The following is a 23,022-nucleotide window of genomic DNA, read 5'->3' as shown; positions in this document are numbered from 1 at the left end:
AGAGGAAGCAGTAACTCTTTCTCGCATGGAGGCCTCCAGAGTTCACCAGCGACGCCGGCAAGACACCTGCCCCGCACACAGTTTGACAAGTCCCTTTGGAAAGCCAATAAATACGGCTACTGACCACGCCTCGCGTCTGCACCTAGTCAACAGGCTCAGAGCTCTCCCTGGCCATGCAACCTCTGCCAGGCAGCAGCTCAAAGGTTCTCATTAGTCAGCGGGGCAGGCGAGTACTAGATAAAGGTTTCTACCACTTGTGGATTTCTGAAAAACCACGTCACACAGCAAGTTTCACTTTGCAGCTCACTCCAGGGAGGAAGCACAGCTGGAGGGCAACAGAGCCTGTGCCTCGTCCGAGAGCGTGCGGTCCTCACAGTGCAGCCATCCTCCACAGAGACAGACTGCTCTCCTGCAATCTAGAAGGGGGCTCCGCTTTTCTAAGTACAGAAATCTTAGTATTTGCATGGCTCAAATACAAGCAGCTCCCCTGGCCCAGAGAGCCGACTCCACACGGCAGCCCAAGTGCAGGGAGCTGATCCCAGAAGGATTTCATCCTCAGTCTTGACAAATAAAACTAGAGATCACACCACTGCTTTCCAGAGCCTGTAGCAACTACGCCAGAGAAACGAAGTACACTTCTGCCTGCCTCAGTTTAAGGAGGGTATAAAAATAAACAGATGGACCATAAAAATATACACGGGTTATACAATATAACAAGTGTAAGAACAAAGGAAGATATTTTTACACACACAGAACAGATCCAGGAGAACATGATCATAGTCTAGAAAACACCTTCCAAGTAACACGGGAGGGATTTTTCTAATTCATTTGTTTACTGATTATAGGAAGGGAAGACAAAACCAGGACCAAAAGGAAAATGAATTATAGCTTGCGTGTGTTCCTCAATGCCAGATGCTTTCTGAGTTCTCCAACAGGGCTATACAATTTTACAACCCAGCACACAGCACAAATAAAAGACAAGGCAATGCTACCTAGCCGGAGCACGCTAGTGTGGGGAGTACAGAAATGAAATAGGATCAGATGAAATGGGATTTAATGCATCCGAGGGTTCTGAGGGAGTTGGCAAGTGTCATTGCAGAGCTTTTGGCCATAATCTTTGAAAACTCGTGGAAATCGGAAGAGATCCCGGATGATCAGGAAAAGGCAAATGCAGTGCCCACCTTTAGAAAAAGGGAAGAAGGACGATCCAGGGAACTACAGGCCAGTCAGCCTCACCTCAGTCCCTGGAAAAATCATGGAGGGGATCCTCAAGGAATCTATTTTGGAGCAGTTGGAAGAGGGGAAAGAGATCAGGAATAGTCAACTGGATTCTCGAAGGGCAAGTGGTGCCTGACCAATCTGATTAGCTTCTATCATGAGGTAGCTGGCTCTGTCGACATGCGAAAGTCAGTGGATGTGATACATCTTGACTAGCAAAGCTGTTGATATGGTCTCCCACAAAATTCTTGCCAGCAAGTTAAGGGAATATGGATTGGCTAAATGGACTGTAAGCTGGCTAGACTGTTGGGCCCGGCGGGTAGTGATCAACGGCTCGATGTCAGGATGGCGGTCGGTTTCTAGCAGAGTGCCCCAAAGATCTGTTCTTGGACCTGTTTTGTTCAACATCTGTATTTATGACCTGGCTGAGGGGGTGGATTGCACCCTCAGCACGTTTGCAGACGACACTAAGCTAGGGGAGAGGTAGATACGCTGGAGGGCAGGGATCGGTCCAGAGTGACCTGGACAGATTAGAGGACTGGGCCTCTAATTAGAGATTAGTGTGTCTGTGCTGTTGGCTTCCTGGTGGTATGACTCCAGTGCCCACCCCACAATGCCCTGTTCAGCCACCTGGAGACCAACTCGAACTCGGCTGCCCTGCAGCCACCTAACGTTTACAGGTAAAGGGATGTGCCCCTCGCACCTGCGCATCCCAGGAAACGTAAACCATTCCTGTGTCTGCGGCACACCGCGTGGTGCTCCTCCACGAGAAGGCGAGCGCGGAGCCACGTGCATAGGCCCTTACATATCTGTAGCTCACACTTGTCTGCAGGCAGAAAACAAGATTTGGGTTGGGTTTTTAGGGACGTATTTATATCCTGGGCGGGGGTGAGGTCTGAGGCCCGGTTCCAGCCAGCGTGGCTGTAGTTGTGTGACCCTGTAAGGGAGCCTCACTAGCTGGCCTGGAGACTTCAGATGGTCAGTGCATGAAAACAGGCAATGCAAAGGAGGAAGCCTACCAGCTGATGACTGCATTTGTCGGGCGTTCTCCTGGCAGGAAGCACTGACAGGCAGCCAGATGTCTCCGCATAGCAGAAAGTGAGGCGGCAAGCCAAGCACAGGCACGAGCAGTGGGGAAAAGAGCAGACACCAGCGCCCTGGTCAGTCAGACTTCCAGAGCCCGGCAAACAAAGCTCAGCCCAACTCCACGGCAAGAAAAGGGAACGGTGCAGAAAGGCAGGCCAGGACGCTGCTCGCCCAGCGCACGACAAGGGATCTGTCTGTGCTCTCTCTCCTCGGCCTGCGCTGCTGAAAACCCCGCTACAGCTGCAATGCTCTGAGTTGTTCCAGCCTCTGTGCCATCTGCAACCCAAGACCGCCCCTCAGGAGCCAAGCACTAGCGTACCGGAGGAGAGGGAGCTGGGGCAGCGGGTCTGCAATTGAGAAAGCAGCACTCAGCGCTGTCTGAACTACTGGCTGGAGGGGCCCAGACTCTGCCCGTACTCCTGCACTTCACTCAAGTGTGCCAACGGCTCTAATTCCACAGCGCCCTCACTTACCACAGCATGCGGCTACCCGGCTCCGACGCAAGCGCAAGCCTAAACCCCCCTCCATCTGCCTACAGATCTCTTGGACTCAGGCCCCGAGGGCCTCTGGGCTGGCCAGCCAAACAGCAGCTTCGGGCAGGAGTACCCGGCACACCAGCAAACAACAAAGAAGCTGGAAATTCCCCACAGCAAAGAACGGATGAAGGGGCTCCCCGCAGAGCGCCAGAACCGCCCCCGGCAGCTCCTGAGCAGGCTGGGGGGAGCACAACGGCCAGGTCAGTGGGGACTGATGGAAGGCAGCCGGAAGCGCTGAGTGAGGCAACCCCTGTGACTCTGCTGTGGAAAGCAGTCCCCTCCGCGGGCCATCTGCAGACCTTTTCGAGGAGGTACCATGCTGGCTCTTATCCTGGAGCCCCTGGAAGAAGTGATGCGGCAGAACCAGTGGAGGGAACAGTCAGGAGGCGAAGGGATGGCAGTGGAATCGGGCGTGTTTGCTAACTGCTCTTTGCAGCCAGTCTCAGCTCCGTGTCCAGGGAGCCTCCGTGCTCCGCCGCAGCTCTCCGCCAACACACCAAGCTCAGGTTCAAAATGTAACGTTTTCTGCCCCTGAAATTCCAAAGGCTCCCGACTGGGCTATCAGGACAATAACCCTCTGTGTCTCGTCCCCTTGGCCACAGCGACAGAGCCTGCCTCCCTGGACCTTCGGGAGAAGTCTTTCCCCAATGAGGGCGATTGTGCCTCTGGCGAGGGCAAACCAGCAGGTCCAGTACCAAAGACATGAGGTGAGCAGAAAGGCTCAGGCTGGCTTCCCAGCTTGAGGACAGGACAATGGCGCGGCAGCAGGCATTCGCTTCAGACACAGCCCAGCAACGAGAACCGTGAGACCAGCTGCAATGCAGCAGCTCCTGCTGCACCCACCCCACGGCCTACATCCTCTCGGCAGTGCCTCGCCTCAATTCCGGGACAGCGTAGGCAGCTCCATGACCGCGTGTCCCCGACAATCCAGCTGGTCAGACAAACTGTCCCATGCAATCCTGAGTGCCGAACCCCACCGTGACCTACACCCGCTGCTCTTCCTAGTGATTGAACAGGTTTTGCTGCTCTTTTTGTGTGCGGGGGAGGGAAGACGTGAGGGTTTCTCAAAAATCAAAAAGGGGGCGTGATGCCGAAAAGTTTGGGAACCAGGCCAACCAGTTGCCATTGAGCTGTTGATCGCTACCCGCTGTACCTGACGATCTAGCCAGCTTTCCCTCCGCCTTACAGCCCATCCACTCAGGCCACTGTGGGAGACGGTATCCAAAGCTTTGCTAAAGGCTCCACCCTGTACATCACCCCCACCGCTGTCACAAGCACATTCCAAGGGCACCTTTGATTTCTGCTGCCCAGGTGGGGCCGGCTCCAGCTGTGGGAATTTGCCCATCCAGCAGCCCCTGCTGTCACACATGCACTGGGGGAAATGGCTCGCCTCTGGCTTCACAAAGACGTGTTCCGTGGTGGCAGCCAAACGAGAGCCTAAGCCAATGCCCAGCCCCAATGGAAGCCTTTCTGCCGAACGAGCCCCGAATGTCCCGGGTGTGTAACCGAAGGTGCGTGTGCTGCGAGTGAACTTAATGGCACGCACTGCTATGACCAGCGGATTGGCAGGAGTGTCACATGGCTGCCTGCCTGTCAGTCTTTCTGGGTCTGTCTACACTACAGCGCTAATTCGAACTAAGCTAATTCGAATTAGCGCAGCTAGACTTAAAAACAAGTTCGAATTAGCGTTTTGCTCATTCGAGCTAGCATGTCCACACAGAGTGGACCCTGAACCGGGGTTAAGGCTGGCCGGAAGCAGTGCCGGCAGGGCATCAGAGGAGGACTTAGAGCGTGGAGCTGCTGTCTCAGGCTAGCCGAGGGCTGTGCTTAAAGGGACCCGACCCCACCCCGGACAGACAGTTCTCAGGGGTTCCCCGCTTGCAAAGCAGTCCTGGCTTGGAGAGCCCTGAGTGCCCACACGCGGAACATCACAGCACTCGGCCATCAGCCCGGCTGCACTTGCCGCAGGCTGCCATCCGGGGGGAGGGGGCAATCGGGAGGCTGCAGGAGAACTTCCACCCCGAGGAGCCCGCAGAGCCAGCCCAGTCCTCCCCATCGGGGGCTCGTACCCAATTCCTCCCTCACCTCCTTCCACTTACCCTTCCCTAGCCCCCCTTCCTGATGTACAAAATAAAGAAAACGTGTGTTCGAAAATAGAATCTCTCTTTATTGAACAAAACTGGGGGAGACTGGGAAAAGGAGGTGGGAGAGGGGAAGAGAGAGGCTGGGAGAGGGGAGGGCAACTAAAATGATGAGGGGTTTGAAACAGGTCCCATATGAAGAGAGGCTAAAGAGACTGGGACTTCTCAGCTTAGAGAAGAGGAGACAGAGGGGGGATATGATAGAGGTCCATAAAGGCAAGAGTGGTGTGGAGAGGGTGCATAAAGAAAAGTTCTCCATTAGTTACCATAATAGAAGGACTAGAGGACATCAAATGAAATGAATGGGTAGCAGGCTTCAAACTAGTAACAGAAAGTTCTTCTTCACAAAGCAAAGAGTCAACCTGTGGAACTCCTTGCTGCAGGAGGCTGTGAAGGCTAGAACTAGAACAGAGTTTAAAGAGAAGTTAGATCAAGTCATGGAGGTTGGGTCCATGGAGTGGTATTAGCCAGGGGGTAGGAATGGTGTCCCTGCCCAAAGTTTGTGGAAGGCTGGAGATGGATGGCACGAGACAAATAGCTTGGTCACTGTCTTTGGTCCATCCCCTCCAGGGTACCTAGGGTTGGCTGCTGTCGGCAGACAGGCTACTGGGCTAGATGGACCTTTGGTCTGACCCAGTACGGCCATTCTAAGCTCAGGGCTCAGGGTCGGGGGTCTCAGTGGACCCCCTTGATTTTCATGCACACCTGCTCCTGGGTGGCCAGGCTGGCAGCTCTCCTGCCCTAGACGGCCACTTTCCTGTGCCTAGTGCGGAGTTCGTGGACAAGGTCCACGATGTCCGCACTAGACCAGGCGGGTGCCCGCTTCTTGTGGTCCTGGCCAGGCTCCCGAGAGCCGCCAGCCTGGTCCCGGGAAGAGGTGGAGGGCTGGGGGGCATTGGGTGGGTGGCTCGTGGCGTGCCAGGTGCAGGGTCTGCTGGCTGGGTGCTGGCAGGCTTGCACCTGCACGGGCACTGTAGCCAGCCCTTGCCCCTTTAAGGGCTCCGGGGCCGGGAGGGGGGCAGACGAGTTTCCCTGGTGTTGGCCAGAGTGGCCACCAGGGAAAGCTGGGGAGGGCTAGCCTCCCACTAGTTCGAATTAAGTGGCTACACAGCCCTTAATTCGAACTAGTAAGTTCGAACTAGGCTTAGTCCTCGTGGAATGAGGTTTACCTAGTTCGAACTAAGCGCTCAGCTAGTTTGAATTAAGTTCGAACTAGCGGAGCGCTAGTGGAGCGCCTAGCAAAGTTAATTCGAACTAACGTCCGTTAGTTTGAATTAACTTTGTAGTGTAGACAGACCCTCTGGGACCTCAGCAGAGGCTGCTGTGGCTGGCTCTGGCGCTCTGCACGCAGATCAAGGAGCCTGGGGCCAGCCACTGCTGGGGCAGTTCGGGTGCTGAAGCACCATAATGTTGAGAAGTGTCCTAGAGGGAAAGGCACTAACACACCACACCGACCTGCCACCTGGCAAGTTTCCTCCCCCCAGGACACGGGCTCTGCTCTAAGCCAGCTGTGACCACCTCCTCCCTGCAGCAAACCCGGAACTCAGCAGGGACCAGACTAAAAGCGCCTGGCCAAGGACGACCCTCGCACCTCCCTATAGGGCAGGCTAAGAGCCGTCTGCCTCTCTTGCTGCCTCCCTGCCACCTCAGCTGGACCTACACTAATAAGCGCTGCATTAGCGGAATGACTGTGCCAAGCTATCGGCAGATGGTCTATGTTCCAGCCACATCCTTCCATTCCCTCCCTCCCAGAAGTCCTAATCTAGCAGAGTGTAATCTCCACAAAACATATGCTTCCCCACCAGGAAGCTTCCTGTCTCTTCTCTCTGTCCTCTGGAGGACTGACCTTCAGAACCTCCGGGGCAAACAATTCTACCCCTTCCATTTGCAGTCCGGCATGCCCTGCACTCTTCTCTCCAGTGCGGTCACAGGGTCTGACACCGGGATTCACATCCCTGTGCACCCCCGGCCCCCTTCCTTTGGAAACAGCCTGCCTGCTCTCACACCAGCCTTTACAAACAGGGCACTCGAGAACCAGCGTTTCTCCCCTACAGCCGCTCAACACTCGATTTATTTATGGGTCCTACTAACGGCCTGCGTGTTGCACTCCCAGCCAAGAAACCACAGAGTGTAATTTATTGTATTGGTTACCAGTAAATCTCTCCTGCACTTCCACTGAAATGCTGAGTGAGTCAGTGGCTAATTGCATCTCTCTTATATCTTACAATAATCTATTAGATCAGCTGCTGGCTCCTTCTTCTTCTCCCCATCAATGTAATCAGATTCCTGTGATTGATGAATTCATTAGTGCAGTCATGCCCTAAAAGCACAGCAACTTCGAGATGGAAAGTTTCAGGGAACAGGAGCACACGGGCCTGCTGAATCAATGAATGCATGCACCCCTGCCAGTGCGCTGGGGAAAGGAGATAGCAAAGCAGGCAGAAGCACCTTGGCTGGCTTTCCGGCAGCTCCTCAGGCAAGCCAAGGGGGTGAAGAATGGAATCAGGCAGTTCTCTTGCAAAGGGGCAATTCTCACATGGGACTGAGTCTGACCCTACTCCAGGGGGACAGAATTTCACCCGCTCAGTGTCATTCTGGCATCTAGTCCAAACACCACTCAGCTTCTCCCCGGCACGGACAAGCAGAAGCACCAAGAAATGGGGCCTGCCTCAGCCATTTGGAAGCTAGAGTCTGGACCAGGTCCCCAACCTTTTGGGGCTGCTGGGCGCCCGGTGCCGGCGCCGCCCATGCGCTGTGTGCCCGGTGCCGGCGCCGCCCATGCGCTGTGTGCCCGGTGCCGGCGCCGCCCATGCGCTGTGTGCCCGGTGCCGGCGCCGCCCATGCGCTGTGTGCCCGGTGCCGGCGCCGCCCATGCGCTGTGTGCCCGGTGCCGGCGCCGCCCATGCGCTGTGTGCCCGGTGCCGGCGCCGCCCATGCGCTGTGTGCCCGGTGCCGGCGCCGCCCATGCGCTGTGTGCCCGGTGCCGGCGCCGCCCATGCGCTGTGTGCCCGGTGCCGGCGCCGCCCATGCGCTGTGTGCCCGGTGCCAGCGCCGCCCATGCGCCGCACTCCTGGGGCCAGCGCCGCTCCTGCCACACGAGCTGTGTGTGCTGGGGTCACGCTGTGTTCCTGCTGAGTGTCTCTGACAACGGCGCCCCAGCAGGACAACCAGAAAGCTGCACAATAACATTTAAGAAACTGAACTGCAATGAGGAGCCCCCAAAGGGGTCCAGCCAGATTCCAAGAGGCGCGCCCTCATGCGGCGCACCAGACCTTCTGGAGGAGGAGCCTTTTTGTCTTTGGGAGGAAAGCTGGCCAATAACTACAGGCAGCGAAGAGGACTCGAGGGAGCAGAAGTGCGCGGTACGGAATTCAGGCAAACCACAGCATGTGGCGGCACCGGACGACGGCAGACAGGTATCCCCTTTCCATCACTGACGAAGCACCAAAGGAAATGCTCACATGGTTTTGATACAGTAGAGCAGGGCTACTCAACACGTGGCCCATGGCCCGTTTGTTTGTGGCCCACAGTGCGGTTTGGGTTTACGTGGGGCTCAACACACAACCTGTGGGTGGGAGCCAAACGAAAAAGGAGTCACTAGAACGGCTGTCGGTTGAGATGCGTTTTAGTAGGTACATTCCTGGACTGGCATTGCTCATTCCAAGTGCTGTCCTGGGGTGGAAATCGGACAATGGGATGAAAGAGTAGAAGCGCTTAAACAGTTAACAGATAAGCCTGGCTTAAGGGTTACATGCAGGCTGCCACCCCATGCTGCCGGCTCTATCACGCAGACTGGGAGCAAGGCGCAGGCGGGAGCCGGACCCGGCACACACACAGGCCCCCGGGGAGCTGGCTGCTGCCCTGAGATTTCCAGTGGTTACAAAATTACCCACTTTTTACCACCCCTAGTTAGTCATCACCTCCATGCAGTCAAGGTGCCTTCTGTAAAACACTGTTTCTGCTCTCCCTCCCCCTTGATTCACAGGATAAGCCGACCTCTTCTGGTCACTCCGCCTGCCTGGAAAGGAGCAGGGAGACCTGAGCGCCCGTCTCCAGGTCCCAAGCTCTGCTCCTTGGCAGCAGTTGCATCTCCTTTGTTTCAAGGCGCTGTAGCCTCGTGGCCGAGCACAGTCCTCGCGACAGCAAGGCATTTACAGACAGGAGGCGTGGAAGACTGAACTCAAATCTAATTACGGGTCTCCCACTTTGCTGCCTAATGTAGCTACACAGAGACTCCTAACTGCCGCTGTGCTGAACTGTGTTTTGCACAAGTTACCTGCTTCTTCCCTTCCCCAGAGATTGGATTTCGATGCCCAAGCAAGCATGCCAGCCATTTGCAGAAGTGAGCTAGCAGCGGAAACAGCCTGGAAAAACCATCTGAAATTTCCTGCGGCAGCCCCAAGTTTCACAGCAGAACATTGTCGTCCTACCTCACATACAGGATGTCTGCACCAGGCTGGGCTCCTCTGCTCGCCGCCCCCCATGGAACCTTCCAGCTGAAGCTCTCTGGAGCTTTCACAATGTGCCCCCTCCACAGCCTGTCACCAGCCCTGCATACAATGGGGGGAGGGGGTTACATGGCAATCACAGATTAACAAACAGGGCTGCACCCCGTGATCAAAGGCCTCCTCTGTGCTCCTGGCATGGGAAATGGCTGCAGCTGAACCGCTGCTACGCGGAGCTCCATTGCAAGAATAGCCAAGAACTACGTGGTAGCGACGCTTTCTGACTCATTGCTGCTCGGGGTCTGCTGCTAACCCATGTCCAGCTGCACCCGCCGCTGCCACCTGCTAGCTGGACGTGGCTTGGCCAGGGAGCAAGGCGGTGGCTGGAGAGATCCCTCTGGGTCCGAATACTGCACGTGCCAGGGGCCTGGTCCAAACAGAGTTGCCAGATGGTTTCAACAAAAATACCAGACACACACGACATTACAGCACAATCGACACCCCCTCAGAGTTAGAAACCCCAGACACTTCTATTGGCTCAGTGTGTTTCCCGGACAGAAAGCTCCGATACTGGACTGTCCGGTTCACCACCGGACACCTGGCAACCCTCGGCGCAAAGCCCACAGTGCTGCTGCGGCCTGCCGGATGCTCATGGCTGACATTTGCCTTCCTCCTTTCCGACACGCTGCTCAAGTTACCAATCTGCCACAGAGCTTTAAACGGCCCTTCCTCCTTCAGCACCTGGGCGAGGGGGGGCTTAACTGCCTTGCATCCTTTCCCTGCAGGCTTGCTTAGCGCTCATGGGGCATGAATAATACAGGAGGACTCCACTGCAAGGGCCATTAGGGCCTGAAAAGCCCTCGCCAGATCTCCCATCCGCTCAGACTCCCTCAAGCACTCGGATGCCAACAGTAAATCAGACTCAGAACTCACTCCCATCCAGCCTGCCCCCGTCACTAATGCAGCTGACAAACAGCCAGGACGTGTGAGCCTATCTGGGGTGCGGGGAGGTCACTGCTGCTGAAGCCTCCCCCCCCCGGACTCATGAATAAGAGACCCAGTGGACAGGGGCACTCAGAGCCTGGGCCCTACGCCCCTCTCCTCAAGTCAGAACGCAGCCCACAGGCGGGAGACAGTCCGAGCTCCTCAGGGCAGGCTCTGTGTTGTGAAGCACTATGGTTAAGGGGGCAGGGTCCCACGGGCGGGCCGCTTCAGCGTGACCAGGGCTGGGGCCCCACCTGTCTGCTCCAGCCACTCTGGCACGGCTGGGGCCGCGATTGGGGGAGCTGACGCAGGACTTGGCCAGAACTGCTCCGGCCTGCATGGCTGGTCGCCTCATGCGTACTGGGTAAGCAGCTAACCTTTCACATCCCTAATTAAGGGCACCACAGAAATAGCTCGATCCCTCTGCGCAGGAAAAGGGTTAGGGCTCATCTCTCAGAAGCAGGGAGCCTCAGGAGGGAAAATCGCATGGTTGCCATTCCACAGCATCGGCGACTCAACGGCCACTAGGCATGGCACGCAAGGAGAGTGCGGTTTCCTAACCACGAGTCACAAGACAAACACACGCTACCCTGGAGGAGAGAGATATCCCCGTTCGTGCTGATGTGATCTCGGATACCAGATCACCTCGCTCGCTCTCCTCATTAACAGTCCAAAGAGACGAGGCCCGGATCTACCATCCCAGCCCCCAAGCAGGCGGCAGAGTGGGGAATACCTTGATTTGCAGAGGAGATCCTGGCAACTTCTCTGGAATGGGAAATACCCCATCCGGCAGCAGCGAGACAACCCCCACCCCAGGCCACAAGCACAGTGCTTTACCCTGTATATTACAAATATAAAGGGAAAGCAGAATGTTTCTTCTGCAAATCAAAGTTTCAAAGTGGTATGAAGTCAAGGTTCAGCCGTAAGCTTCTGGAAGAAAAGCCGCACACACCATTTGTTCCGTGTTATGAACTACCATCTCCGTTCCCAAGGGGTTTCAACTCGGAGGTTTTATTGTACTGCTGCGCCGGCCCACCCGAGCGCTGCCTGTCACAGCGCTCCCGGCCTGCTTTTCCTTGCAAACTGGGGTACGTTTCATGAGAATCGATGGGTGCCAAACACAAGAGAGAGCCTGGGTCTGGGCTTGCCATGATGCATGAATGTGTGTCAGTAAAAGTGGCTCTCATACAATTACAGGAACACAGGCAACACCAGAAACGGCTGTGTCTCCAGGGTCCCACGCCCTGGCTACCAAACAGGGACAAGCCAGCACTTACAGCCATCTTATTAACAATAACACCACCATGTTCCTCCTGCCACCTCTTTATGCTCATGTGGATTCTGCCAGGAGTCAGTCACATCCCCCACCCCTCTCCTCCCAGCTGCAGCTCCCCAGGCTGGGTGAACGCTTGGTGAGGGACCACAAGGCCAAGCATTTTCTACAGCTCAATCCTCAAAGCAGCACTCACCAGGAGGGGAAATAAAAGCCTGCTGCTGCCATGGAAACAGCAAAAATACTGTTAAAGATCAAGCAGCCACCAGAGTGGAGATACTGATCAGTTACTGGAAGTCAGTTGCGCAAACACCAGGCACCAGGCTATTCAGAAGGCCCACCAGAGAAATTGCCAGCCCAGATCTCTCCACCCCTGCCACGCCGTTACTGGGTCCAGACCCGCTTTTCAACCCCGACTCCCTCCCTGAGCTAGTGCCCGTGGGTGAGAATGCTTCTGGTGCTGCCCCAACGTGTATCAAGCAGAGTCAGAGACGGCGGCTCAGTGCCACTACAGAAAAACAAAACAAAACATGTTCCCCATGAAGCAGAGAGCCTCAGACTCCTCAGCACACGAGGCACGGAGCAGAAAACATAGTCGATGGGCATATAATTCAACCCGGTATTGCAACAGTCACTCACAGGAGGGCCAAGCTAAGGGAGCAAGTTAACGTGTACTTGACACTGAAACCCCAGTAATGTTCTTTTAACAGAGACAGAGTGTGTGTGTGCGCGTGTGGGTGTTTTGCTTCCTGGTAGAGCACTATGGAGAATGCGAAAGCGAGCTGGGGGCATTGTGGTTGAAACACAGCAGTTAATGAGAAAGCCATGCATTGGAAAAACGGCTTCAGACCCAGTCAGACGTGTCAGGGAGGGGCAGTAGGTAGCACTGACCCCTCCTGGTTGTTAAGGATCAGAGGGCAGCAGCAGCCAAAAAGGCTCTGATGCGCTGAAGCACTCATTTTGACAAGTCAGCTCGAGCATCTCGCATGACAGGGGGAATTCCAGTAGGCTAGCCAAGCCTCACGAACGCAACGGTTCCATCAAGGGGTTTGCTCTTTCCTAAAGCCTGATTCTCCCATTGCCACAGAAACCTCACGTGAAGAGAGATGCTGGACACTGAGAGCCAGAAGCAAGACTTACTTCAGAGGTATGTTCTGAACCGCAGTCCCTCTAGGCTGTGTGCTTGCGCAGCTGCCTAGAAGACACTCAGATGACAGCCAGCTGATTCGCAGAGCACCCAGTGGTGCAGTCACACATGCCTTGGTGTACATAAAAAAATTATTCTGCTCCTGGATGGAAAAAATCTGCATGTGGATGGAAAAGATTGAAGGGAACTTCGGTTGTGACAGTAGTAAAAGGATTGAATGTGTATGATTCACACAGCTGGCAGGAACATTCATTCTTGTACAAGGATCTAATTATTCATGACACAGCACGAGTCATATTTAGCTTTGCATTGGACATGCAATGAGGAGTAACAGTTAATTCGAGGGAAGGGTTTTGGATCGGACTACCGCGTCTACACACGGCGAGTTAATTTGGCTACTGGCATTTTAAAATGGAGACCGGCCGCGAATATGCTAATCAAGCGTGGGATATTTAAATTTAGTACCTTCAGTATGCTTCATTTGCCTCCCTAGTCCGACCTAGGGGGCAAGTGTAGATATACCCTACGGCTCTAAGCACTGCCCCACATCTACCATGAGATTCCACAAGACTTCACCACAGCTGCAGCCTGAGAGAGGTAAGTCCCAGTGTTCCAGTTCCAAATAGCCCTTTCCTTCCCAAATGTAAACACTCCCCATCTCCACATCCCAGGGAGTCTTCTCCCAGCTGAGATGTATTCCTTCTGGAAAGGAACCTCACCACACCTGTCTCTGGACGCGCGAAGTACCCTAAAACCCGCAGCACGGACGTTACGCCCCACACCTCAGCACTCAGGCAGAATGTATTTCACATCTGTGGCAGATTACCAATTTGCTAAGTATTCCCCCTTGCCCCCCACATGAGAATCTCAGAGCTCGGATGCCAAGACCTGAAGCTACTACAGTTCACAGAACTAAACGATCTTACAATAAGGGAAAGTTGTTTTCCACATGAAGCAAGATTCCATCCATTATAGTAGCGTAGACAGGTGTATCCTGTCGCCTTCACTGGAAAAACCAAGCTAAAGCGTCACTAAAACAAAACTAACAATGACTCTCCCATCTGAGCCAACAAAGCTATTCGTAGCAAGTAATCCACATACTGGTGATGCAGTTTTCACCATAAGAATTCTGTATAATCCACAGCATAAGCACCAGGCCTACTTGATATAATACTGTAGCACCCCTCAAATATTCACTAGGTGACACACATCTCAACCTGTCTCTTGCAGTACAGGTTAATTTACAACCGCTATGCTGTCTGTAACCTCACCTCAGCGATCGGTCTCTAGTCTAAAACATTCCTGATTGTGCAGTAGTGACTGAGGAAACACTGGCCCCAGGGTTTGCTACTGGACTAGCGACAGAAAAGAGAGTCCAACATGATGTAAGGCTGGGACAGTTCGAAGGGCAGCTTCGAGGAGGGCCAGAGAGAAAGACTTTATCCCACGGGAAAGCTGACATTCCCACTTGCCTTGGTAAGAGGCAGGATACAGGACCTTACAAAAAAAGGGTCACTTGATTCTAATTCCCATCTTGTTTTTCCTCCCCTCCCAACGTACCTGCATTCTGAACGCTATGGGCATCCTGAGGAGTTAGAGATCCCCTTCCTACCATGCGAGAGTCTGGAATCCTCGCTCTCGTTCAAGCTGAATTACACTTCTGGGAGCGCTGGCTCCAAAGCCAGGCCATGTACTGGCCTCTGTCCCCAGACACGCTCTGGTTGGTATCAACAGCGGCTTGCACACAGATCAAGGACAGCACATGGACATTTGTAGAAACTCATTTATCTAGTGAAGTTAATGATTGCCTGCAGCTCACTTGCTGGGGAAACATGACCTTGTGCACTATTAGCACCACCGCTGTCCCTGCCCCGGGTTTCTGAACGGGTCTTCCTTTCTTCTCCCTGCACGTCGGCCTGTCTTCAGTCCGACTGTGTGCTCTGCTCCTTCCCAGAGGTAGAACTATAGAACCACAGAATACTACAACTGGCAGAGCCCCCGAGAGGCAGCGAGTCCAGTCCCCTCTCCTCACAGCAGGACCCAGCACTGTCTAGACCATCCCTGCCAGGTGTCTGTCCAACCTGCTCTTCAATATCTGCAGAGATGGAGATTCCACAACCCCCCTAGGCAACTTATTGGTAGGAAGTTTTTCCTGATGTCCAACCTCAACCTCCCTTGCTGCACTTTAAGCCCCTTGTCCTAGATGAAGATGCCTGCCCTATTGTGGGGCCCAGGGCCTAGTCCTCCTGTAGCTATATGCCCTTGTCTCCCTCTGAGCTTCACTTAAGGCCCCTCGCCATTCTTCAGACACCAAACAACAAGCCCCCCGCCCCCCCCCCCAAGCCCAGAGCTGGAGCAGCAAGGTTTCTCTTTGGCTCTCTTTTGCTTTATCAAACCAGCCATCCACTTCTTCTACAGCTCTGCTGTGCCTCTCCTCACCTTCCAGCAATTCTGCAGTAGAGAGCGCAGCTGGCTGGAGCAGCAGACAGAGGAGAGGCAGTTATAGGCTGGTGCTCAGTGGCGCGGTTTGCCTGGCTCATTCTGATAACAAACGAGACTCTGGTATGCTAGCTAGTTATGCAACTCCCAAGCAGTTGGATCCAACTTCTTAGAGGGCCATGTGGCATTCAGCCATGGGAGACTGAGCAGTAACAGGTCTGTGATACCCTCAGATGTCTAGGGCTGCACACACAGGTGCAGGTAAGCCACTGAACCCCATTCATGCTGGGGATCAGGACTGCAGTTACTCCTCATGAACGAGGAATTCCCAGTAAGTGGTTCAAATTCACACTGATTAAGCCATTTAAATGAATTAGCCAGAGGAGAAACCCGCAAGACTGCATCCCCCCGGCCCCATACCACGGGAGCAGGATGTAAACGTGCACAAGAGTAAAGAAATGCAAAGTTACGACTGCCAGAGAACCCAAGTGCCCGATATGCAACACGAAGTGAGGCGCGGGGAGCAGACCCCTATTACCGAGAACGCACTCTCAGGCTGGCACCTGACGGGTAGCCTGACAAGGCAGTGGCAGGCTCACCATGTGAACCCAGTCCCGGCCTGCATGGTGGGATGGGTGAAGGCTGCAAGTCCTCTGCCCCTCTGGCAGGGAAGAAGTGCGAGGTGCTGGTTTGGACCGACAACATCCTTAATGTTTCGGGTCTGGCTGCCTTCAAAACCACATTTCTCTTCAATCTCTTACTGAACAGCTACAATCAGTGCAGCCTCTGGAGGGGGTAGTGCTCAGAAGTAGCCACCCAGGGAGCCAACACTTCTCAGTGAAGGGTGCTTGGCTCTGGAAATCACTCTGCCCCACCTCCAGAAGTGCCGGGTTGGCTACTCTTCAGAGTGTTTATTTACTCAAGCTACATATGGGAGGGCAGAGAGAAGGGTGAATTAAACAGGAAGAGGTATTTTAGGGGGTGGGAGGAGGGAAAGGAAAGGAGTTCGTTCAGCAGCCCCAACATTTTGTAAGTACAGATAATTTCAGGAATAGATTTCGTGCTTGTTTTATATTCACTGCCACTTAGATATATTTATGGAAAGGAAATGATATCACTGGGAAAACATATACAGCAATAAAGACACGTGAAACATGCACAAGGGGGGTGTTACATAACCATAACTCAGAATTTCTTGAATTTTAAATAATGTTTAAAAACTCACCCATAATGCACTAACACATTTTTCAAGAAAATAAAAACAAAACCACACAAAACATCACTCTGAACAGGTGATCAATCAGTTTGCCTGTGAGCATATTTGATGGATTGTGCAATGTATCTATTTTAATGTGCAGATCATCAGATAATACAGGTTCCATGCTGGCCTTTATCACTACATATGGCCTTTATGACAAGACAGTGAGTCTTCACATAAGAGCAAAATGCACTGCCAATTGAAAATAAGCCTCTTTTGATTGCCAGAAAAGTAACACGTAAAAAAACCTCTCACCACTGAAGCTCCAGTTCTTCCTATGATGATGAAATCAGGACACTCACAAGCAATGCTGCCATTTTTTCCATACACGGGGGACAGGGGGATCACCGTTGGGCTAGAAACGAGCCTGAGAAATATCCTCTGAAGACTAAGTTTGTGAGGTGTGTCTGGTTTTATGTGCTTTAAATGAACGAGCCTCCTCAGTCAGTACTTTAACAGCCCTAGTGCAACACTGCAATAAAAGAAGAATTGTTTCTAAATAAATATTAAAAGCTTTTCCTGAAGCATCCACAGGTCTTTAAAAAGAGCCAGCTGATGAGAGGTACAATCTCTCTCTTCTCAAGAAGCATCTGCCAAAGACACTCTTTCACACAGAAATACAGAAAGAATATTACTTAGCAACCAGGCAAGTGCATGGTATGTCAATCTATAACATGCACTTGCAATATCTAACCCGAACCAAAATTCCATTCCGCTGAGATTTGTAAGGCAAAGAAAGAATTGCCGCCTGGAAAATTTCATCTAATTGAAGAGGATGCATTTATTTTTTCTGATGATGCTGAACTTAAAAGTTTGCATTGTTGTTGTTTGCATTTCTCCTTTTAAAATAGTCTCCTGAAGCTCCAAGAGATTCTAAGCGACAGCTGCAGCATCTCAGCCATCTGTTTAATTTATATTTGCTAATGCAGCGCCTGCTGTTTTCAACTGACAGTTTTCTCTCTCGCTCCCCGCACACGGGAAGCCACTGCACTCAAAGTCCCTCTTTAGTCATAGCTGTCTGGTAACAAAAACCCACGAACAAGGCCTCGTCCCGTCCCGCTTTTGCTGTACAGTTACCAAGCGTTGGAAGGGTTTTAGGTTGATACTTTGCAGTTTCAAATATAACCAGAGCAGAGTATGGAAGAGGAAAGAGGGAAGTGGACAAAGGGAATTCTTTTCCCTCCTCCTAAGGCCCCATCTTACTACAGCACTGCTGCAGGGTGGATGGGGCTGCAAGACCTTCAAGGTCCCCCCATAGCCAGTATAGCCTCCATTCACCATCACATAAAGCTAGGATTCAGCCTTTTCAGGCCACTATCCCCATTACCCAACTGCAGAATTGGCTGTACTGGCTGGCCACAGCCTCGCTCCCCTTCTCCTGTAGCCAGTGCTGGCTCCTTCCTCTTCTGCACACCACTGGGCTCTGCATCAGCCCAAGCTCCAGTCTGCTTTCCAGAAGGCATTGGGAAGTGTGTGGCGGCAGAATGCCATTAAGTACCAGTAATTAGGAACAACCATCCTGCTGGGAGACGCTGAAATTATAGCTCTCCCATACAGCTACGCGCGGTGCTAAAGGATACGTAGGGTACCGGCATGGCGTGACTAGCTCCTAAAAGAGTGGTGAGCCAGCAGGAAATGCAATAAAAGGGCAGCACAGGGAGAGCTGGCCAGCAGCCACCCCAAGGCCAGTTAACGTCACTGCTCGATGCCAGGGAGCTCATTAAGCAGGTCTCCGGGTAGAGCAGGGAGACCCCGAAGGGCTGGCGACTCCGGGAAATGGCAGTGCCTTGGAACATACAACTTAGCAACTGAATGGACACAAGGACAGTCTGATTCTAAATCACATCTGCTGATCAGGGCTAACCTCGCTGCAGGCGCGTGCCACCCCGAGCTGTGCCGAGGCTTCGTTTCCCTAACTCGGAAACAGATATTCAACAGGAAAAGGTCTGCACCCAACCGAACCAAGATGTGTGGCCCGTTATCTCCCCTTCTAATCTAGTGATTGCGTATGGGGGTGGGGGGTGGAATATCCTTTTCAGATCACAGACCCCCAGCCCTGCACCTCCTGCTGAGAAGCAGCTGAGGGAGTGCTTGGGAGATAACAGCAGTAATCTCTGATCTCTACTGTTCCCGGAAGACAACCTGACATTACCCCTCAATCTGCTGTTCCAACATCACTGGCAGGGCACATGGGACCCATTAACTCTTTCATAGTCCTCCATCCGCCTCTTCTACAACAGATTCCCATCAGCCACTGTGTGCCGCCTTCAGGACAAGGGCAGACAACAAAGGAGGAGGAGGAGGAGAGCAGAAGGGGAGGAGGTGGAAGAAAGGAAACTAAGGTGATTTGGAGGGCAAGTGAGAAAGATGCAGGAGAAGGGGCTCCCACAGTCTGGCAGAGGCATAACCCTCCCTTGGTGCTTGGGGCTGTGTCTGGATTACTCTGGGCCTTTACACCAGCCAGCCCAGAGCACAGCTGGCCTCACGTCTCCCACAAACGCTCATGATCCCATCGACATGTTTGGTTAGCCTTTAAAGTGCTACCAGACCTTTTGTTGTTGTTTCAGTTTATGCAGCACGGACTAACTCGGCTGCCTCCTGAAGCTTCTCCCCCATGTCTGTTTCACATGCCGCATTTGTGCACGTGCCATACTCACCCACACCTGGGCAAGCTGGGACACAGGTGCAGGTCATACAATGCTGCGTGTCAGCTCCCTTAATACGTGCGCAACCGCTCCCATCACACTCCATGACTTCATCGTTTCTTTGCCTTTCCCAAGAAGGATGCATTATCCTGTGAGCCTTGGTTCTAGTCAAACTCTACCACTAACTTGTCTGGCATGTCTCAGTTTATCCAGCTGTAAAATGAGGCAAACACTTATCGGTTCCACAGAGACATTATGAGAGCACCTAGGGCTTCAATCACACACCAGCGCTCCACTGTACAAAGGCACAGTCCCTGTGTGCTCCCAGGTGCAATGTTTGAGAAGACCGTGCTCTCAGGCACCGCACAAACAGAGCGCATTACAGCCCAGTGAGGGAGAGATGAACTCATCACCATCCCATCAGAGGGGAAGGCGGCCATTTTCCAAAGTGGTCAGCCACGATCCCAGGAACAGGACAGTTCTCACCCTCTCCCTTCCCACACAAGACCGATCTCCATTTTTCTCTTACCTCACTGAACAGCTGCGCACAGAGCTGGAGGAAGGCTGGGCCCCAGAAGCAGACCGTGCACCTGCCGAGAGGAAGAACAGCTTAGTTTAATATACAGCCAGGCAGTGATGGTTTCCAGAACAGACACATCCTGTGGTACCCATCTCCATTTGAGGAGGGGGAAATCATCTGTGAACACCAGCAGATGTCAAGGAACCTGCATTTCCAGATTCCGCTTGCTCTTCAAATGTTGGCCATGGAAAAGGCAGGAGCTATTTGGATTATTTCTAGGATTACCATGAGCTGCTGTTTGCCAGTTTGGTACTGTCCTCCAGACTGACTGCAAGGACTTAAATGAAAGGAGGCTGTTATGGGAAAACAAACTGGAATCAAGACAAATTGCAGCTGTAAGGTACCTTAAGGGATCAATGGGGGAGCTACTAATTGCCAATGCCTAACTATCTGGCTCCAGCCAGGCTGGTTAGGTTTATTCTGATCCTCCGCTCTGGCCCAGCAGAAAGGGCACTAAGCCAGGTAAGACACTGGTTTGAAGAGGAAGAAGGGTTTATGGGCAGCACCTGGACAGGATTTCACCCAAACCGGCAAGCAAAGGCGCGCAGACCTGGAGTTTTATCCCGTTTTTCCACTTGCTACTTTCATCTTTGGTTTTGAGTTACTTCAACTAGCCTCTGGGCCCAGAGGAAAAGAGCTAACAGGTGCAAACACAGGTGGGTCTGCCATGTTACGACGTGGTAAAGAGGAGGTGGGGGACACAACCAGAGAGTCAGTTCAAAGTGACACAGACGCGTGCCATGTGCCCCCACCTAGAAGGGCGAAGCCATATCCCGGAAGGAGTCGAAAGTGCAGCTTGCTCAGCAGTTTTGCAATGCGGTCTCTGCAAACCTAATCGCAACCGGAGGGATCAGTGCCAGGGCAAAATCACACACAGGAAACAGCACCCACAAGGTAAGAGACCGGTTACCACGGCGAGGCTCATTTCCCTCTGCCCTCTGCTGAGGAGGCAAGGGCTCAACAAGAGTAGACCCAAGATGAACTACACTGCACCTTGCCTAGTCTCCCTTTGTTAGGGCACCGTGCGACAGGCCCAGCCGTGTCACACGCCTCTTCTGGAACCATCCTCCGCCAAGGGCACCGTGCGACAGGCCCAGCCGTGTCACACGCCTCTTCTGGAACCATCCTCCGCCAAGGGCACCGTGCGACAGGCCCAGCCGTGTCACACGCCTCTTCTGGAACCATCCTCCGCCAAGGGCACCGTGTGACAGGCCCAGCCGTGTCACACGCCTCTTCTGGAACCATCCTCCACCTAGGGCACCGTGCGACAGGCCCAGCCGTATCACACGCCTCTTCTGGAACCATCCTCCGCCAAGGGCACCGTGCGACAGGCCCAGCCGTGTCACACGCCTCTTCTGGAACCATCCTCCGCCAAGGGCACCGTGCGACAGGCCCAGCCGTGTCACACGCCTCTTCTGGAACCATCCTCCGCCAAGGGCACCGTGCGACAGGCCCAGCCGTGTCACACGCCTCTTCTGGAACCATCCTCCACCTAGGGCACCGTGCGACAGGCCCAGCCGTGTCACACGCCTCTTCTGGAACCATCCTCCGCCAAGGGCACCGTGCGACAGGCCCAGCCGTGTCACACGCCTCTTCTGGAACCATCCTCCGCCTAGGGCACCGTGCGACAGGCCCAGCCGTGTCACACGCCTCTTCTGGAACCATCCTCCACCTAGGGCACCGTGCGACAGGCCCAGCCGTGTCACATGCCTCTTCTGGAACAATCCCCTCTTCGTTTAACAACAAAAACCTTTGAAAAGCACAATTTCAGGCAGCCAAAAAAAATCCTTAACTATTCTGGCAGGGACCAACCTCAGCTTTAACAAGAGAGCGGTCGTTTCTACAAAGTGCCTGGTAACCCACTCTGCAGCACGTGTGCCGCATGCCTGATGATCCCAGAAGTGGGGAACAAATAAACGCTCCACAGTTCATAGGAGAGAGCTATGGCTGCATGCAAAGAAGAGCCAAAATGAAGAGAACGCATCTGTCCCAAGAAGAAAGCTGGGATTCGCGGGCAGGTGAAATCTGCAGCAGAGCCCCGTACAGAATTACTTGCCTTCTCTCAATCTTCTCAAACATTCTGAGGACTGGAGGAAAAGTCTGACCCAAAAGCTTCAGTCTGAGCTTGGCAAGGCAGCACACTGCAGTCTGCCCGTGTGCTGGGTCAGAGGTCCAGAAAGAACCGGATCTTGTTCTCCCACATCCTCTTCAGAGCCCGGGAGATCCGGTCGTCTGACACTTGAATCGTGTGCAAGGCTCCAGGCTCCACTTCACTGCCCTGCATCCCCAGACTCGCAGCCAAAGAGAGTTTGAAAATGAGCTTTGGAGATCTGTTTCTCAAGGGTTTTATTAGGGTCTGACTAGAGACTCAAAACCAGCCCCCCAAAATCAGTTCCTTAGCTAAGCATCACAACCAATATATGTGGACTAGAAAGCACTACAGGATTTAGCATTTACTGGCCTGGATCTTAGTCCTGAGCTCCTTTAGCTAGTAACCAAGCTTCCCTAAAACATCCACAGTATAGTATGTCACTTGGCTTAGATCGACTATATATCCTCGTGGACCAACTCCCACCTGGCACCCCTCGCTGCTGCCTCTGATACAGAAGCAGCAGTGCGGGGTGGCAGGAGGCTCCTCGGGAGTGGGGCCAGAGCGCACTGGCTGCCAGCTCCACCCCCGGGACTACAGACTAGTCGACTAACCGATAAGAATTCGTGGGGTTACTCGACTATTCAATTAACCGATATGTAACATCCTTAGCTCACATCACCCTTAGGTGTCCAGACAGAAGCCAGGTCTCAGAGCCCCATATGCACAACCCTCACTGCAGTCAATGTGAGTTGCACCAGCGTAGCCGAGAGCCAAATGTGGTCTTAACTCTGATGTCCGACGGTGCTGGTGGGCTACTGGCTGGACCCCAACAGTTTGGCAAAAAGCAGAGACACTTTCCGAGCAAAAGCCTTGAACACCAGTGAAATGTGGCAGAGCACCTTCCTAGCGGCACTACGAGCCCTCTTTGCCATCAAACCAGGGCAGGTCAAAGGGGGTTAATCCGAGCATTCCCTCAAACAGCCCTTCTACCTTCCCCCAGGTCGGAGGAAAACAGCGTCCAACCAGCCAGCGATAAGTGTATCTCCGAAGGGGGGCCAAGTGCCACTTCTCTGGAATGAGACGAAGGGCGAGGACTTGGGCCACAAAGCAGAATTAGCCAGCAGCTACTCTCAGCCGCAATCAATCCTGTCCAAAGCTGATTCCAGCCCATCCTACAC

General features: G+C 53.4%; 1 protein-coding gene across 9 annotated transcripts in view; it reads right to left on the bottom strand.

The window, feature by feature from the left end:
- NDST2 (N-deacetylase and N-sulfotransferase 2) overlaps nt 1-23,022 on the bottom strand; it is a 109,592-nt gene that overhangs the window by 31,670 nt on the left and 54,900 nt on the right. For 5 of the 9 annotated variants that reach the window (XR_012905515.1, XR_012905516.1, XM_075934625.1 and 2 more), the window contains one exon: nt 19,702-19,762. The exons of 2 other annotated variants lie outside the window; for them this stretch is intronic. The gene's annotated coding sequence lies outside the window, so the exon portion shown is untranslated. Of the gene's footprint in view, nt 1-9,411; nt 9,532-14,390; nt 14,541-19,701; nt 19,763-23,022 lie in introns of those variants that run through there. 2 more of the 9 variants (XM_075934626.1, XM_075934629.1) reach the window with 2 other exon arrangements.

Source organism: Pelodiscus sinensis, chromosome 8, assembly GCF_049634645.1.
Source record: "Pelodiscus sinensis isolate JC-2024 chromosome 8, ASM4963464v1, whole genome shotgun sequence".
NCBI lineage: Eukaryota > Metazoa > Chordata > Testudines > Trionychidae > Pelodiscus > Pelodiscus sinensis.
Note: the sequence above shows the minus strand (reverse complement) of the source record. Positions and strands in the feature narration are given on the sequence as shown.